Genomic DNA, 17,673 nt, shown 5'->3' with positions numbered 1-17,673 from the left:
CTGACAAGGCTTTGCCTGCAAATCCAATATTATGAAGGCAGCTTTCAGTGACATTCTCTACCTCAGGCTACCAGCAGATTAAGCAAGTCATTTCTATTGCTATTGACACTGATGCAGTATTGTTTCTTTCTCATCTCTTTTACATGCCTTGTCAGTAAAAAAATATGATAATTTCCTTCGCAGTCACCAGAGGTGGTTCTACAGGGCTTTAGAGGGCAGTGAGTCACTGTCCTTGCTCAGAGCCGAGGGGCCACTCGTGGCGAGAGGAGCCCATGTCAGGAGATCACCGATGTTCTGCACTGGTGACACGAAGGGCTGTTACAGGCTTCTGCTTGGGATGCACGTAGCTAAAGCAAGAGGATAGCAGACAAAAAACAGTCTTCCCATCTGTATTTACGTTCAATGTATTAGTTAAATGGCCACAAGTTTGTGATTTTTATTTTTAAAATGCCTTTTTTTTTTCCCCACCTTGTGATGTATGAAGAGAAACTTAAGTGAAGAGGATTTTTAAGCGATTTTAGGAAGTTTTAGTTGGGGAAAAATGGGGTCTTGGCATAATCAATGCCAAGGAATATTCTCTAAAAATGAAATAGAAATAACATATGCAAAGTCGCCAGCTCTGGCATTATAAAAAGACCTCAGAGAGAGGAAACAGCTTAATAAATATCCTTGCCCATGGCTGTTTTTCAAAGACTGAAGGGGGTAACTCATGCAATGGCTCACACCAGCCCTACTGCTAGCCCTGACATGAGGAGCATATGGCAGTGTAAGAAAAATAATAGCCCAAGGGGGAGATGGGGATGTAGCTGAAGTTTAGTGTGCTACAGCTGTTTCCCTGGGCCTGGAAAGGGGTTCTGAGAAACAAAGTATAAGCTAGAGCTAACTAAACCTGTACCAGAGCCTAGGAGGAACCACAGCCCCAGCCTGAGGAACACAGAGGGGGCTTCAGAACAGCTTTTCTCCTGCTTGTTTGTCCTGAGCACCTCAACTGCAATAGAAACAATTCCTTATCCAAGTCTAATTGCTTGAAAGGCTATCAGGTGTGTGTGCAGGGCCTGAAAGCTTTAACTGACAGATGAAAACTCACTTTGCACGTTTCTAAGGGAAATGCAATGGCAGAAAGTGTTTTCAAGATGAGTAATATAAATGGGTAACACCTCATTTTTGTATGTGTTGTGTTTTGTTGTTTTTTTGGGTTTTGAGGTTGGTTTTTTTTAAGATTTTGGGTTTTATCCATGTTCCAGTCTGCTGTAGTCACTGTTCTTTTCAGACAAAACTTGGGAGAATGAATCTGTCATAACGTGACATGACAGGCCCATGACATCTGTGTTTGAGCATTATTCTTGAGAAACAGTGCATTAAAGCATCCTTGTTCATGTGGTGTGCCAATCACTCCCTGACAGCCTCCCTTTTAGTTCATAAAGAGACTTATTAGGGGTGGTGATGAACCATGCTAGTCCATTTACTAGCATAACAGGAATTATTAACTCTAATAAATGGATTATTATGTAGCCATTAGGTATCAGTTATAAAACTGCTTAACGTCTGCATGATTACTTGTGAATGGGTTTGGAAAGGAGCTGAATTGGTTATTTATTGACCATACTAAACAGCACTGTTTATTGACTTGGCTCAGTAAGTTTGATTTTTCAAGCTGAAATGCAATTCTAAGTTTGTAATAGTCTAGCCGGTGTGTAAGGTGATTCAGAAAAAATGGCATTTTTCTGAAAAACTGCTAAACTTACAGTAAACAGGATTCTGTAATGAACTAAGTTTCTCTTTCTTTTCAATTTCATTGACTAGTTACTTCTCAATGTCCTCCTGAGACAAAAATCTAAGAAACTAGAGAATTTAATGCTATAATAGCTACCTTGATAAACTGCTTCCAAGGAGCGCGTGGTCCTGTGAGTCAGCAGCAGCCGAGCTCCGGGGTGTGAGACTGTCGTGCTGCCGCAGCGGGGCACACAGCGCTTCTGCTGGCGCTCTGCTCCGCACAACATTGGCTGCGTCAATACTTCCAAATTTACTGCTACAATCCTTTAAGAGACTGAAGCAAATAAACAAGTTTAATTTCATGGGATGTAGTCATCTCACAGAAGCTGATCATCTTTATCTCTGCTATATAAAATCAAATTTTAGTCTGATTATTTTCTAGAAAAGAAAGGCTGACGGTACAGCCTACTGACTTAATTCTAATAGAGAAAGACAAGGCGAGGAAAATACTGAGGTGAGGTCATCAAGTGCCAGAGTTCAGTAACAATTAATCACAGAAATCACAGAATCGACTGGGTTGGAAAAGACCTCAGAGATCATCGAGTCCAACCCTTGGTCCAACTCTAGTCCGTTTACTAGATCATGGCAATTTATAATGCATGTTTAATGTTTAGTGTGTTTAACTCAATGGACAAATGTTGCCCGTGCATAATCTCAGAAAAAGAAAGAAGCATTTTAGCACTCTTGAAATACATTTAATTGCTTTTAAACACAGAAGACTGCTGACAGTCATGGATGTAACAGGGACTTTGGCAGATCTTGCATCTTGGGACTTTTTGGGGTTTTGTTCAGTAGTAAAAACAAGTTGTTCTTGTGAACCAAATAATTATTATTTGACTTCTGTTTCTGGTGAGTACAGAGCTCAGATGTCTAATTAAAAACTCTAAAAATTATGGTGGGAAGGGATGGAGTTGACATGATAATGAAAAGGTTGCACGTGATAAAGTTGAGCATTTAAAAACCTCCAAGAGGCCAGAGGGTGTGTGAAAGCCCGTGAAGGTCCGTGGTTAAAAGGCGTTGCAGAGCTCAAACAGCCTGTTGGATGTGATGTGATGTGCCGGCAGGGTGAAGCCGCTTTTCCTTCACTACTCTTGCCTGCTTTTTCTGTTCCCTTGCTCTTGCCTTGCAGCAGGAGATGGGGAAAATGCCATCCTGTGGTGTGTTCTTGGCCATCACAACCGATACACCAAGGACAATCCGTGCTGCTCTAAAAACAAAAGCATCCACAAGAACAAAAGACCAATATTATGAGGTCAATCCTATGTGATTGGTGTCTTTTTCTATTTCCCCTGGGCTGCAGACAAGGTTGCAGAAGATGTGCCTGACTTGTTCCTAAAGCCACAGCTCCTGGGAAAGGATTTGAAGGCCTACAGAGATACTGCTGAATTTCCATGAGCATTTGGCCTTTTCCTTGCTGTATTTGCTAATATTTGGTGAAAGATGGAATAGAGGTCTGGTGTTCCTGTTGTGTAAGACTTAGAAATGGTTGGAAATTTTTCCACTGAATGCCTTTTTTTTCTTCAATTAAAGACTAAACTTTTTACATTACAAAATTTGTTTCAGCCACAAAGAAAAAATGATATTTTAACAGTGTTTGCATTGAAATTCACCCCCCACCTTCCCCTTGAATGAAAAGCCACTATTATTTGCAATAAAAACCATATTTGCTTCAATGTTGAAGCAAACCTGGAGGAAAAAAAGTGCATCAAACCCAAGCTGAATATTTTCAGGTAATTGAAACAGAATACTCATCTAAACTTAAACTCTCCCCACCCCAGCTTTTATCTCCACAATGCCTTGAGTTGTCCAATTTTAATAACTCTTAAAACCAGAATTTCATATAGTTATATATGGCTGAAGTTTAGAGAATTTGCTTAGTAACTGGTCTGTGCATTACACAAATATAATTAACCATGAGAGCAGACTGAATTTATCCCTTGAAAACCTTTACTGTCTCACAGCTGTTTCCAGGCTCAAGCCTGCGTGCAGCTGGCAACTGGCTGCTGGAGGCTCCTAGATAACATCTACGTTTTCCCAATGCAGTTTGCTTTCTGTGTTTCGCAGTTAGAAGTGTTAACAAGCAAATGTCTTGTTAAATTTGCAAGGATGGGCAGAAGGGAGGAGAAACAGAAACGGCACGATATGCCAGAAACAGACTCTCACAAAGAAAAAAAACCAGGCAGGTGGTATAACAGTGTTTGACTTAGATGGAGGGAGAAAAGAGCTTACAGAATCTTTTGGGATTTATAAAGGAAATATACACATTAACAGCACTTTGTATCTTGTACAAACAATTACAGACTTGGTAGCTTTCTGAATTCTGTAAATATAGAAGCAGTGAAGCAGCAAGTGATTGCAAATAATTTTGGGTTTGCTGGATGGCTGGAGGATCCTTTCTTGTCTAACTACATTGTAGCACTGTTGTTAGCTTCCTTGTACTGGCTTCTCTCTGTTTTAAATTGAGAAAAATGTAATTAAAACCACGTGGGCGCTCCCTACAGACAAAAGCAAGGGCACCCAACGTTAATGTTATAAGGCTCTGTCGCCAGAATTCAAGGACTGTGTCATGTAGCTGGAAATCAGAGCGGTAAGATTTTCCTTGGGCTGCTGACAGGAAAATGTAACATATGCTGTATTTCACAAGTACTTATATTTTCAATTCTGCATCAGAGTTTGTTGCCTATTATTTGCTTGTAGTTCACTGTTAAGGCTCAAGGAGTGTTCTTCTCAATTTACAGCTCTATTAAACTGATAAATCAATCACTTGTGTGAGGGGAGGCAGTTTGCCGGCATTTGCTTTGCCAACACGCTGCCACCCACAACAGTATTCACAGGTCCTCGAGGATTCGGCAAGAGGGAGGAAGCCTCCCCTCTAACTTAATTTTTAGAACGCGAAACCTGTTCCTGGTGCTCTGAACATCTTTAATGAGAATATTTTTGAAGAGCTGTCATCTGCTAATCCAATATTTAACTTGCTTTGTTTTTGCGTTGCTGTTTGACAACATAGCTGCACTATAGTTTAAGAGGTAAAAGACATTTCTTTTAAGAAGTCCATGATAGGCTATTTAAATTTTAATTCCCAAAAGGGGAGAAATCAAACCAACTATTCTTGGGAGTAACACAGAATATTTTTGCCACTGTTTAAGTTGTCTTACTACTGGGATTTGCTTGTCTTTCCTTGAGTGCATGCTTACTTTTAGAACAAAAGTGTCAAGGCAATTATTTTCAGAAGTGTCTTGAGACTTTTGTCCATGGTGCTTAAGCTGCTCTACTGATCGTTGGTTTAAGTAGCCGTAGACTTTTTATGCCTTTAACCACACAGTAGTGAGGTTTCCTGAATCAAGTTGGCAGAGTTCACTGTACTGTGCTGGGCACTTCCAAGCTCTAGTTCGGATTTTCGGAAGAACAGTGCCAGGGTCTAACTTAGAACAAAGGGGCATCTGTGGGAAAGCAAAGTTCTTGTTGGAGCTTGTTTTCTAACAGTGGACAGTACAAATCTAGGAAAGGTCCCTTCTTGTTAATTTAAACTGAACAAACAGCCCGGTTCCTTCTGTTAACACAAGTAATTTTGCATAGTCACGTGGAAAGTATCACATATATTGTGCTATCTGTTTTAAAACTAGCAGTCTTTTCCTTAGGCAATATAGATAACTTTTGTTTTAAGTTTTATTATTATGATCTACTACTTTTGTCAGTATCGGCTTACTGTTACATATTGCCTCTTAGTTAGAATGATGAATTTGTACAGGCTTTATTGATGTTATTCTTCTTTTACATGGGTGTAATTGATGAAAGACCTGGCTGAGTGTCTTGGAAAGAAAGAATCTAAAAATATAAAATGAAGAAGCATGTTCTCTGTCTGCAGAATTTCTCATATAAATAAGTTTATGGTAATGTTATGTTTCATCATTTATCATAATGTCAGGATGCATCCTTTCATGCCTACATAGGATTTAAATGAAATTAGTAGGAACTTCGGTGTTACTGCAGAAGTTATACAGAAGCAAACAAATGTAATGCGCATAATTATTTTCCTGTGATTGCAGTGAGAGACTTAGTTGTTGGTCCTTTATTTGCATTTGACAAATAGTTCACTTCTCTAATATTTTCCAGCGCCACTCCCCTAGAGTTCTGCATTAGACAAATCTGCATTTTCAGGTAAATGTTATTTTCAGCAGTGCCATTGGGATATTGCGGAGCACAAGCAGGAACGTCTGTCTTGGCCTCCTGGTAGGTTGGGTTGTACCAGTACTGACGGTTCTAAAGCACATGAGACTGCTTGGAGCAGTGAGCTTAGCGGCTGCAGTTTCCTTATCTAGGCAGCCAGTCAAAACATTAGGTTGGTGTCTGTTCTTTGTATTATGAAAGCAGATTCTGTCAAAACTTTAGGTTGTTTGAAGTGTATTCTGTATATACGCTGAGGAATGAGGCAAGATGGAAGGGAAAAAAAACACCTCAAAAAGAAAAACTTGAGTCTGGGTGAAATAAAGTGGTGTTTTTTACTGCGATACTTGTTAACAAGCCTTGCTTGACTTTCAGATCCTGTTCAGTCTTGTAGTCCTTATTTAGAGAAAAGCTTTCAGGGACAGCAGTAAGATTCTCAGCACTCCTGAAAATGAAGAGCATAAATAATAGTTTGTCTAACTTTTAGTAGCCAGCTATGAACAATTTGTACTGTGTGATCATATTCTAAGGTATTTTGAATTCTGAAAGTGTCTCATTTCGCTACATCAAAACACATCTTTAGAGAGAGAGTTGTTTTTAAACCCTTTTCTGTTCTGCCTCTTCACTTGGCTGCTCTGTTACTGTCTGTCCTAAACTGACTCTCTGTACACTGTGGAGTGAATTATATAATCGCCCTTTTCACTGAAGATCAAACATAAGAAACTCTATTCTACAGATTTTTTTTTAAATCTGCCAGGTTCTGATGCGCCTTTGCAACCACCTTGCCAGTGAAACTGTCAGAAGACCGTGGTGCGTGAAGGCCTGCAGGAGCTGCCTCTTTTGCCATCTATTCCGCTATTAAAACAGAATCTTTTGTTTTCATGACATTATTGGAGATACCATTTCCACAGGTGGGAACCCATAAACTGAGGTCTTGTTATTGGACAATATGTAATTTGCTCCGATGCAATATTTAGGCAGTGGTGGCCCATCTCTTTAATGTAACTTCTCTGGGCTGTTGCTGAAAGGAGAATTTAGCCTTGACTGCTTCAAGGCTCCACTTCCTTTGTGCTTCCATAGAGAAGGTGATGGGACCAAGTGGCTGTGCTTAAGGCCAAAGGTGAGCCATGCGATCTTCCTTCTGGAAATTGTGTCACTGTGGCAGGAAAATATGGTGTTCTGCTGGGCAAAGAAAGGCGTCGGTAAGAAATATATGAAAATGCCCAGTGTATTGAATAGTGATGTTTCTTTATGCCATTAACAGTTTCAGGACAGACAGCATGCAAACTATGCTTGGATATTGAAGGATATGCAAGAACTCTAAATCTGGATCAAGACTTAATTTTAAGAGTGTGAGAGTTGCTTATTGAGGATAAAATGGATATTGCAGAAGGACTGAAAACTTCACTGCAATTTCATCTCATCAAACTGTAAGACGTTAGTTTCATTCTTTGAATCAGTGTGTATATATCCAGGAAAATCCTTCCTTTATGATGTATGGCTATCACACTGAAGTCAAACCACACATGCTGTCTGCAGGCCATAGACAGGTGAGAGGTGACAGGCTCACCAAGCTACTTGTTTGGTTTTGGTTTGGGGGTTTTTGTTTGTTTTTAATTTAATGTGTGGTGCTTGAAGGGAAGTGGCAGATTAGGATTATTTTAAGTTTATGGATCAGTAAGTATGTTTCCCTGTTGCACAACAAGCACTTCAAAACTGATCTGTCTTCCTGCACTGTAGGCTTCAGATTCACCTTTGCCTAAAGCACCCAGCCCTGCTGGCAGTTACCATCCTGGAAAACGTCCCTTTCAAACACTGTCACATTGTAGGTCACACATTCATCAAAGCACACCTAATCCCTTTAACAGCTGAGGCACTTTCTTTAAAAACTTTTAAAAATTATTTTTGGCCCATGAATGCAAACCATGGCATCAAGACACAGACTTGCTTTCAAACTTATAAATATCACAGGTCTTATTGTTGTCATGGAATCCGTGGCATGTTCCTATAATGCGCAATGTGCTTGTCATACCAGACAGTACAATCACTGTTTTGTTTACCCTTTCCCCATTCTGATTCTTAGTTTCTAGCAATGCCTTGTCCAGGTGTGATGCAGGCTTTATGACATTTCTCTGACATGAAGATGAGACCATTAACTTTCAGAATGCTTTCTGCAGCTCTGCCTTTCCTTACGTGTTTGCACTGATCTGATCTGACTGTTATATTGCAAAACATACTCCAGACCACAAATTGTACAAATCTGGAACATGAATTTATTCATTCCTGGTGTTCATCTAGCCCATGGCAGTTACCATATGACTGAGCAGCTCTGGGAAGCCATCGGACACTTCCAGATGGTGCACTTTCTGTTGTGTAAGGTGATTTTTACCATATACCTTTCACATTGGAAATCAGATATGCCACTGTATAGGGTTTGATAAATAACTCCACAAGTCAAACTAAAGAGATAAACTGAAGAGGGGCAAAATAACTTGCCTGTTCTAGTCATAGGAGGGGTGCAGAGGCAGGATTTTGTTTTAAATAGCTTTTGGCCACAAGTCATTACTGTTTGTGGTACGCCTTCATATAGATGCCATACCTTTAACAGTCCTTCCTGTGCTGAAAGGGCCTGTGACTTCAGAAGTTAGGGTCCAAATAAGAACACGGATGTGCAGGAGGTTAAAATGTATCTGCTCTACTCTTAAGGAACCATTTCTCGGATTTTTTTTTCTTAATTATTAACCAACAAACCTGAACTTCCCCTTCTACACATGTGCTGGAGTGTGGTTGTCACCCTGTAAAATGAAGCTGAAGGACCAGTGAATATGTTTTTGCCTGGTATTTATCTGAACTTTGCAAACAGGCGCTGGTTGTTTAACACAGTATTATTCCCCAGCTTCTGGATGCTGCCCCACATGCTTTTCTCCCTTTCCAAATCATTATCTGTATCAGCTTGGCATGCATTAGGCTTCATGGGACTCATTATAATTCCTTTTCCCTAGTGGAATTTCTCCTGGGCATGATGGAGATAAATTGATAGAGTTGTATGGGAAAAGCTTGCACTGTGGTGTCAATACTGTTATTGTCTGGATAAACAGGATACTTGAGCTGCCTGCTAATAATCTGGCAGCTGCCTGTTAATAACCTTTCATAAAATTCAAATATTTTAGAAATTCTGTGCTCTGGTAACAGTCTAATCTCTAATGGATGGAGACATTTTAAGATGATGATGATCAATTGTTGTTCATGAACAGAAATTAGCATAATATTCAGTTAGAAATTATTTAGATATTAGGATATGACATTGACACACATTAGGAACTGGGGAACATTTCAGAAGAGGAGGAGCAGGAAGGAAGGTTTGAAACCTTGGTTAGAAAGGAGCCAGGCTGCTGGCCATAAAAACTTAGAAGTGCTAAAAGTTGGGAAGAGGCTGACAGATGTGGAGGAGCACAGATGTCGGATGGCTGTGATCTCCCAAAATGCCCATGGCTAATGGTTAGTGCGTGTCTGAAAAGGCTGGCAAGAAAGCAGCACCACTGCAATAAGCAGGGAGAGCAAACCAGACTCTTTTCCAGGCCAGCTGACAAGGTGTCCGATACAGCCGGCAACAGACCAAGGGCAAAACTTGCCAGTTCCAAGAGCTTTGAAAATAGAACTGGGATGTTTGGTTTCATATGATGAGCCTGGCAGAGAGACAGCTCAGAGACCTGCAGAAAGAGGCTATTTGGTGGATAGGACGTTCCCAGCCTGTCAACTTTACACAAATTGACAGAATAAGATGTACGTGTGGAGGGGTTGCACTGGTTTTGGAGCTTAAAATGAAGTGTAACAGTATGAAATAATTGTTGAAAAAGTGAAAGCGGTATGAAATCCCTGTAGTTGGAAGTATCACACTGTAATAATAAAAATATAGCATTAGATTTGTATGAGTACCCTCACCCTCCGTCAAGATATAGAGAGAGGACAGAGTTTAAGAACTGGCAAATTCAGGACAGGTACTGATATTGGGATGTTTCAGCTACCAACAGAACTAATGCCTCATCATCTATGACAGGACATAGAAATAAGTTTTTTGGAGGTAGTAAATAGCTCCTTTCCAGAACAACTAGTCTTGAATCCCAGAAGAGATCTCTTCTCGCTTTTGTCCTGAATAGCACACAGGACCAGCTCAAGAAGTATGTGGGAAAGCTGATCTGTAATAGCAATTACAGTATGATTAGGCTTAACACTGCAGCAGGAGAGACTAAACAAAACAAATCCAGAGCACAAGTGTTCAGTTTAAAAAAAGGGAATTGCATACTAATAAGGCAACTGGTCAAAAGGAAGAGAAAATGTTACGGGAGGAGCAGGCTAAAAAGCAAGAAGCCTAGAGGAAGCCTTGACACTTTTAAATTATACTGAATTAAAATGCAAGACAAACTCTCTGCTGAAATTTGAAAAGAAAACAGAGTGGTCCAGTAAAAACCCTACATGGTTCAATAGAAAATTAAGGTGATTATCATGTAGAAAGGACTGGCATTTGTAACAGAAAGTTTGTCCTCCAGAAGAGAACAGGAGAGGCCATAAGTCATGGCAGATCAAATGTAACCAGGAAATGAAGGTGGCTGAGAGAGAATTTGAGGAGCACCTTGCATAGGATGCAAAAAAAATAATAGTTAAAAATTATTTCAATATAAGAAAAGCAGAAAGACTGCAGAAGACTGTCCTGTCTGCAAAAATGGCTCTAGAAACAAATCCAGGAATGATGGACCGTGAGCCTGACTTCCATCCTTCAAAAGGTGGTAAGCTTGATCATAAAGATTAAGATTGCTAAGCATACAGATAAACTGTTGGGGAAAAAAGATCTCCATCAGAACTAGATAAGCACGAGAAATAAAAGAAATCTGAGTTTCCCAGCCACTGTTTGAGTTATCTGAATTGGGTCAAGGTGCCTGTGGTTACTATAACATACCAGGTACTCACACCCGCTATGCAGTCTCACCCATGATGACTTTTGTCTGTCTTGTTTTCATTAGTCTAAAGCAAGACAAAAACTTGTATTTTCAGGAGTCACTGGGGAAATAAATTATGATGTTTCTCCAGGAAGAAGGTCAAATACGGAGGAAGGGAATAGCAGGGTGTTTGTAATGACGTAGAGCTTGCATGTTGTTAGTGAGGAGGGACTGGGTGGTGCATAGACCAGAGGGCAAAGGAATTTTGGAGAATGTGTCCTGTACATAGGAGGCAGCAAAGCAGCTGGAAGGATGGATGGAGTCAGAAAATCACGTGTGTATGAAATGTCTGTGGCACATGCAGGAGCAAGGAGTGTGTGTGATATATGAAGGAATGCAATTCCTTAGATGGGTATTTTCTTGTGTGGGGCTGTCATGGCCAGCTGTCCTACATGCAGGTGCCCACCTGTCCTAGGCTGTTCTGTGCAGACCCCGCTCCTGCTTCTTTCCCAGTTGGTCTGACTCCAGATCTGTGCCTGTTCCTGTTGCACGCATGCAGGAGGTGTGGATGATGGGCAAAAGGGATAGTGAACTTCAAATGTATGGACCCTAAGGACTCTGTGTTCTTGGATCTTGGGTTTTGCCTGCTTTGGACTTATAAATAACCTTTGGCAACACTGAGCAGCTCCTTAAAAGAGAACGAACATACATTTGTAACTGCAGAGGCTGCTGCAGCAGCTAATACACAATGAGGTCATAAGGTCTAAACAGAGCTCAGGATCTTAGTAAAGTTGATAAATGTAAAGGAAACATATCTGTAAAGTGTTTGGACAAATAAACCAAATACTACACCACAGTTATGTAATTGTCAAAGCTAGCATCTCTGATATTCTAAAATGTGCTTTTCAAATAGCACGTTTATTACTCAGGGGCAGGTTAAACAGCTAATTCTCTTGTGACTAATACCACAGACCCATCAAGAAAGCATATGTGTTTTTCAGTTGCCTGAATTATTATTCCTGTCTAAATGGATCTATTGATCATTAATGATCTAGAAACTCTTAGGGCATGACAGGCAAGTGAGAAAAATCCAATAAGCTCTCCACTGTTGCAGAATACCAAGAAGCAAAACCGCTACTGTTGTGTTCTTATGGCATGCCTCTGAAACACCGCATGAATTAGTAAACAGGATCTGCTGGATGCTACAGGCTGACCTTCAGTTCTCTTAGCAGATAGAGAGATCTACTGAGTACAGCCCTTCATTAAAACAGTACCTAATTTCAAACAATATGTTATAGATCAAAATATATTTATGAAGATAATGGAGTACGTAGCACAAACAAACATACTAATTGTTATTTAGGGCCTTAGGAATATCTTTAACATGAATGCAGCATTCCTGAAACTACTTTTATATCATTATTATTTAAAGTAAATTCAAGCATTTTTAACAAATGAGTATGTTCACCTATGTGAAATAAAGAAACTGCCAATGAAGACATGACTGAATGTCATAGTTATCTCCCGTGCTTTACTGAGTTAAAAATCCTCGTGTGTGACCTCTACTATGTGACTGATTGGGATAAGAAAAACCTAATTGGATTCTTTCATGAGATGTCACCAATGGCTTTCAGACATTTAAGCATGTATATCTGTTCATTAAGAAGCAAGAAGTTTGTGTTTTAAGGAACTCTAAGAGGACCTCTTAGATTTACCAGTAAAAAAGTCTGGTATTATACTGTAGGTTGTAATATCAAGAGGGATTGCTGGTCACTCGAGGCCTAATTCAGGCAAAGTGTCTTATCTACTGTCCAGTGTCTATCCAGTAACTTTTAATGTGTCTTAGACCAATAAAAGAGCCTCTCTAGTTCTAGAGGTCTACTGGAAAATCTCACCACTTCCACCAAAAATGCCATTTGGATTAAACCACTTTACTGAAAGCATACTTATTCTGATCTCTTCTTTAAATAATGCTTTTTTTCTAAAGTATTTTGCTTTGTAGGTGTCAACAGTAGCAAAGTTGATGTGTGGTCATAGAGTTTAAGGGACAAAACTTTCTGTAGATTTCACCCTCCCTATAACAACCAGTCATGAGGCCAAGATCCCACAGCCCTCTCCGTGTCAGCGCAGCAGAGCAGACGTTTCTCAGCCAAGTTTGGCCTTGCAAGTGGGACAGAGCGTCAGCTCAGATCAACATCTGTACCAGGAGCCAAGTGCTTTAGTGCAGGTGTGGAGCTGCTCTAACCTGCCTGTGAGACACAGGTTAGTTGATCTTCTAATGTGGACAGCACGAGCTGTGTTTGCTGTGGAGTTACTGGAATGGTTGAATAAACTTGGCATTGTGCTCCATTGCATGGTACAGACATGCCCTCTCTCTGCTATGAAATCATTTGTATGTAAGAGGAGAGGGAGGAAGATTCATACCCACTAAAGTCCAATCTTCCTCCTTTAAAGCAGTAATGGAATAGTGTGTGCTGAGTACAGTACTGGCTTTTGCCCAGTGAACAAATAAGAACAAAATCAAATAGTGGAGAGCAGCTCGATAACAGAGCAATCAATCTGTCTTAACTCTGAATAAGACATGGGTCATGTAGAAGAAAGAGCAGATGTGCACATAGTAAAGATGTATAATGAACATGCAGTGTCTTAATCCTGGTATTTCCAAATTCATTAATTCTTTGCTATGCTTTTCGTACCCTTGTAAATTATTCTTATAAGTAATATATAAACGTATTTCAGAAATCTTAGCTTAATGATTTGGTATTCTTCATACTTGTTTGCTTTTTTTTGTTTGTTTTTGAATGGCGGTCTACATGTTTCTTCTTGTACTCAGGTACATATGTGTGTTTATAATATACAGAATAAGAAATGAAATAAAGCTTCTGACGTACTTTTTGCATACAGCCACGCTTGTCTTGGGTTACTTATTATTTTGTCCAACATAAACAGTGCTTTCCAGGATGATATGCCCTAAATAAACTTGCCAGATACCTTTTAGACTACAGACTAGAAAGAAGAGCTAATCCTGTGAATACAAATCAACCGTGTTTTATTAAGCTAAGCTACTATTAAATATAGTGTAGAACAAAGCAGTTTAAGAATCTGCCAAGAATAAAACCCAACTAAACAAAAACAACAAAACAACAGAAAAAGGGAGCAAGTAATATGGCACAACAAGAGAGAAATAAGGCTTGATGCCAAGGTGGACATAACAGAGTCCTTCACTGGAGAGAGGAAACGGGTTCTGCACAGTAACTGGGAACCTTGAAGGAGTGAACGATGATGAGACAGTGGAGGGAAGAAGATCCAGATCTAGCAGCACCAGGAAACAACACAAGAACTCAGTCTCTCTGCTTACTCGCAGGAGCTGTTAAATACCTTTGGTGTATCTCGTACTTTTGATAATTGTCGCGCTGTTAAGTGATGTGATACTTCACTCATTTTAGGGGCTCCAGATAAGCTGGGTCAGTGAGTCACCCTGGTTATGAGAACTCCTTTGCACACCTCCAAAAACCAGTCAGTGCCTGGAACAAAAATGTTCCTTCTATTGAGTGTTCTGGCCAGTGAGTGTTCCCTTCTTCAGCTGGTGAAGTTGATGGGTAGTTGTGCTAATTACTTGCCATGCAACACGAGTCTAAAGAGGCCTTTTGTTTGATTTTGAATAATAATAAAACATTCCCTTTGATTAATGCAGATGACTAATTAATTAATCCATATGCACTGCTGTGTTTTATTAAAAGTGTGTGACACATACAGTTTTCTGCTTCTTGAAAAAAACAAGCATTTTCTTTATTATTTCCTGATAAATTAATAACTAGTATTTTGCTACCTCTGATGTTGCTGGAATCAGATTCTGTGTGTGGCTTTTACAGACCACCGTATTTCAGGTCAGTTCTCTTTTTTTCTGATTCTGATATAACTCAAATGACTTCCCTTTTAGTCCTCTCATAAATTGTTATTGCCTTAGGCCATCATATTTTTCCTGCTTACATGCAAGCATTAGGATAGACATGATGCATTTGAAGAAATCTACACCTTTCTGCGAGGGTGGCTCACTGTAGCATCATAATGCATTATTAATTCTGTACTTACCAGATTAAGATAAATCACAGACTCAGTATTATGATGAAGCATTGGGATTTAAGGATTTAAGGTGGAGGTGGGCACCTCCTTAATGGGAGTTATGAGGCTAAGAGGGAGTTTGCTACTAGAGATCTTAAAGGAATTTTTGGGGGGCCAAACACAATGCTTTGATTAATGACCCTTATGTAATAATGAAGTGTGCTAATGAAACCTGCTGTTGGCATGCAGCTGGGAAACACTGTTACTGTGCATGAGAATTATGACATGATAAAGAGGAGCTAAATAACTCAGAGGACAGGCAAGAGATAAAAGAGAAGAAATTCAGTAGCTGAGAGACCAGGTTCTTGCACTTAGAGACTGTTCATAAGAGCTTTCTCCTATGAGGCAGTAGCTGCCCCCTAACCCAGTCAAGGTCAGGATCCACTAAATTTCAGTGACTATTCATGTGAAGAGCTGCTTATTGCTTGATCATGGCACTTTTATCAAATCAAAGCTGATGCAAGTTTTACAAGTTATATATTTTTCTGTCTTTCCTACTTGCACAGCTCTCCTGGTTACCCAAGGGAGGAGGCAACATGCAGTAGACACCGAATAGCACAAGCTTGTTTCACCTGCTCTGCACAAGAAGAGAGGCTTAATTCACTTGCTGATACAATTTGGAGACAGAATCTGAGTCTCTCAGGAGGGTATATTAGCAAATAGGATCAAGAATATTCTGTTGCAAGTTTTCTGTATTCTCCAGTTGAAATACTTTCACTATATATAAAGTAATTTAATACTAACTGCCACAGGATCTGCACTCTGTCTTAAAAACAAATCATCCAGCTACCAAGCTCTGGGGTAATTTTCACTTTTTGGCCCAAAGACTTATCAAAATCTTTGTTTGGTTGGTTTTGACAGGTAACTGCCTTTCTCAACATTAAACTGGCTAACAAATCCATTCCTCAGCAGATGGCTTTCTTGAAGAAGGGCTTAAGTGGTTGAAATTGCTAGGGTTTTTTTCCAGCTGCATTAGGTCATCTAATAAAAGGTGTCATCTGCCTTGACAAACATTGCTTCCTATTTTCTAGGCATCAGAAAGTGCAGTTTCACAACTGGCTTCTCTGTTACTGCTAAAACCTGGGGCCCAGTTCCCACTTGCCTCCCATATGCTACTTCTATAATTTATATTGCATTAAGGTGAAACTTGACCAAAAAAAAAAAGTTACTGTCAGGTTGATTGCCAAATGTTGATAGAAGAACCAGAGAAGGGATGGGAATGTCCAGTAGGCAGAGGGTACTGCCCTTTGCGTCAGCACTGGCCTAGTGGATGTGAGGAAACTGTGCCCAAAGGATCCTTGTTCATCATTAACGTGTTGGAAACACGCAGTACTGTGCTGCTTATGTTCCTGTTGAATTCAGACCATGGTCTTCGCACACCAATTTTAATTTAGCAGGAAAGATCGATGAAAATGCTTTTGAGATGTTCATTGTAACAGCAACAGTGATAACTCATAATCTCTGCCAACAACAAATACTGTATTGATCCACAAGGGTGGGACCCTCGGAACAAAATGCTGGTCAAAAGCTGGGTATTTATCTTTCCTGATTTTTTTCTTAAATATCTTCCAGCAGTGGTCATGCTGTGGGATCTCTCCCTCATTATTTTTCACAATTGAAAGTCTTTCTCCCCTTCTCATGAGATCTTTTGTGCTGTACAATAGGTCTCAGGTTTACTGTTGTTTCAGGTTCCCTCATGGATTTTTTCCTTTTCAAAGAGTTTCAAAGTAATCCTTCTTTACTGATCTTTCACAATCACCAAAACATTGGAAGAGCATACAGACTGTGACAGAAAACAATAAAGTTAAGGCAGTTCCCAGCTGAGGGTGATATAGCACCATATGTCCATCACATACATTTAGGCATTTGAGAGAAAATTAAGCAGCTTGTTTAAGTCACGGCATTGTGCCTGGGTGTTGGAAGGATATACAACACTTCCCATCATTAAATGAGGATTTAGTGTTTTGGGTGCTCAAATGCTTCTCAATTTTCTAAAACAAACTTTCATTAGCATGTTTGTTTAAGCAGCGCAAACTGTCCTGTCCCCACTGCACAACGGTGGCTGTGCAGGTTCGCTTGCAGCTGCTGGTCCATCACAACAGGTGCTCGGACATCATCTGCACAATGTCTCTGCTTTGCTTTGCACCGGGAAAATACAATTTTTAAAGGGTCATATTACTGACTGGTGAAAAGTGGAAATAGGTTCATAAGACCAGTGGTAGTAGGTGCAAAACTGCACCTCTGGTTTAGTTCTTTAATTGCTTCCCAGAGCATTTTATTTCTGCTTGCAGGAGATTTTTGTTCAAGGGTAGTAAGATTCTGGAAATCAGTGTTTGTAATGGAAATTGTGACCTGACTTTAATATTAGTTAGTCTTGCTGACTGTCTGCTGAAAAAGCCGTACCTTAAGAAATACTGACTGTGACAAAACGATCTGTACAGTGACACACCAAAACAAGAAAACACATGTACAAATAATTATTTGTAGATCCCAGTATGGGACCAGAACAGCAAGAAACTTGAGAAGGAAAGCCTTAACACTCCCCAGTGTCAGACCCCAGAAGTAACAAGTAATATGACTGTTTGTGACAGTCTATATAGACAAAGTCTGTTGTCTCTACAAGATGATTTTGTGGAGTGCTCAAGGCCCTGACTTCAACAACAGCCCTAAAGGAAAAAAA

At 39.9% G+C, this 17,673-nt stretch overlaps 1 protein-coding gene across 2 annotated transcripts in view; it reads left to right on the top strand.

Moving 5' to 3' along the window:
- Positions 1 to 17,673, top strand: part of GALNT18 (polypeptide N-acetylgalactosaminyltransferase 18) — a 327,554-nt gene that overhangs the window by 44,005 nt on the left and 265,876 nt on the right. The window lies entirely within an intron of this gene.

The sequence above is a fragment of the Streptopelia decaocto genome, assembly GCF_964273445.1.
Source record: "Streptopelia decaocto genome assembly, chromosome: 7".
In the NCBI taxonomy this organism is placed as follows: domain Eukaryota; kingdom Metazoa; phylum Chordata; class Aves; order Columbiformes; family Columbidae; genus Streptopelia; species Streptopelia decaocto.
This window is presented reverse-complemented; position numbering and strand designations above follow the sequence as displayed.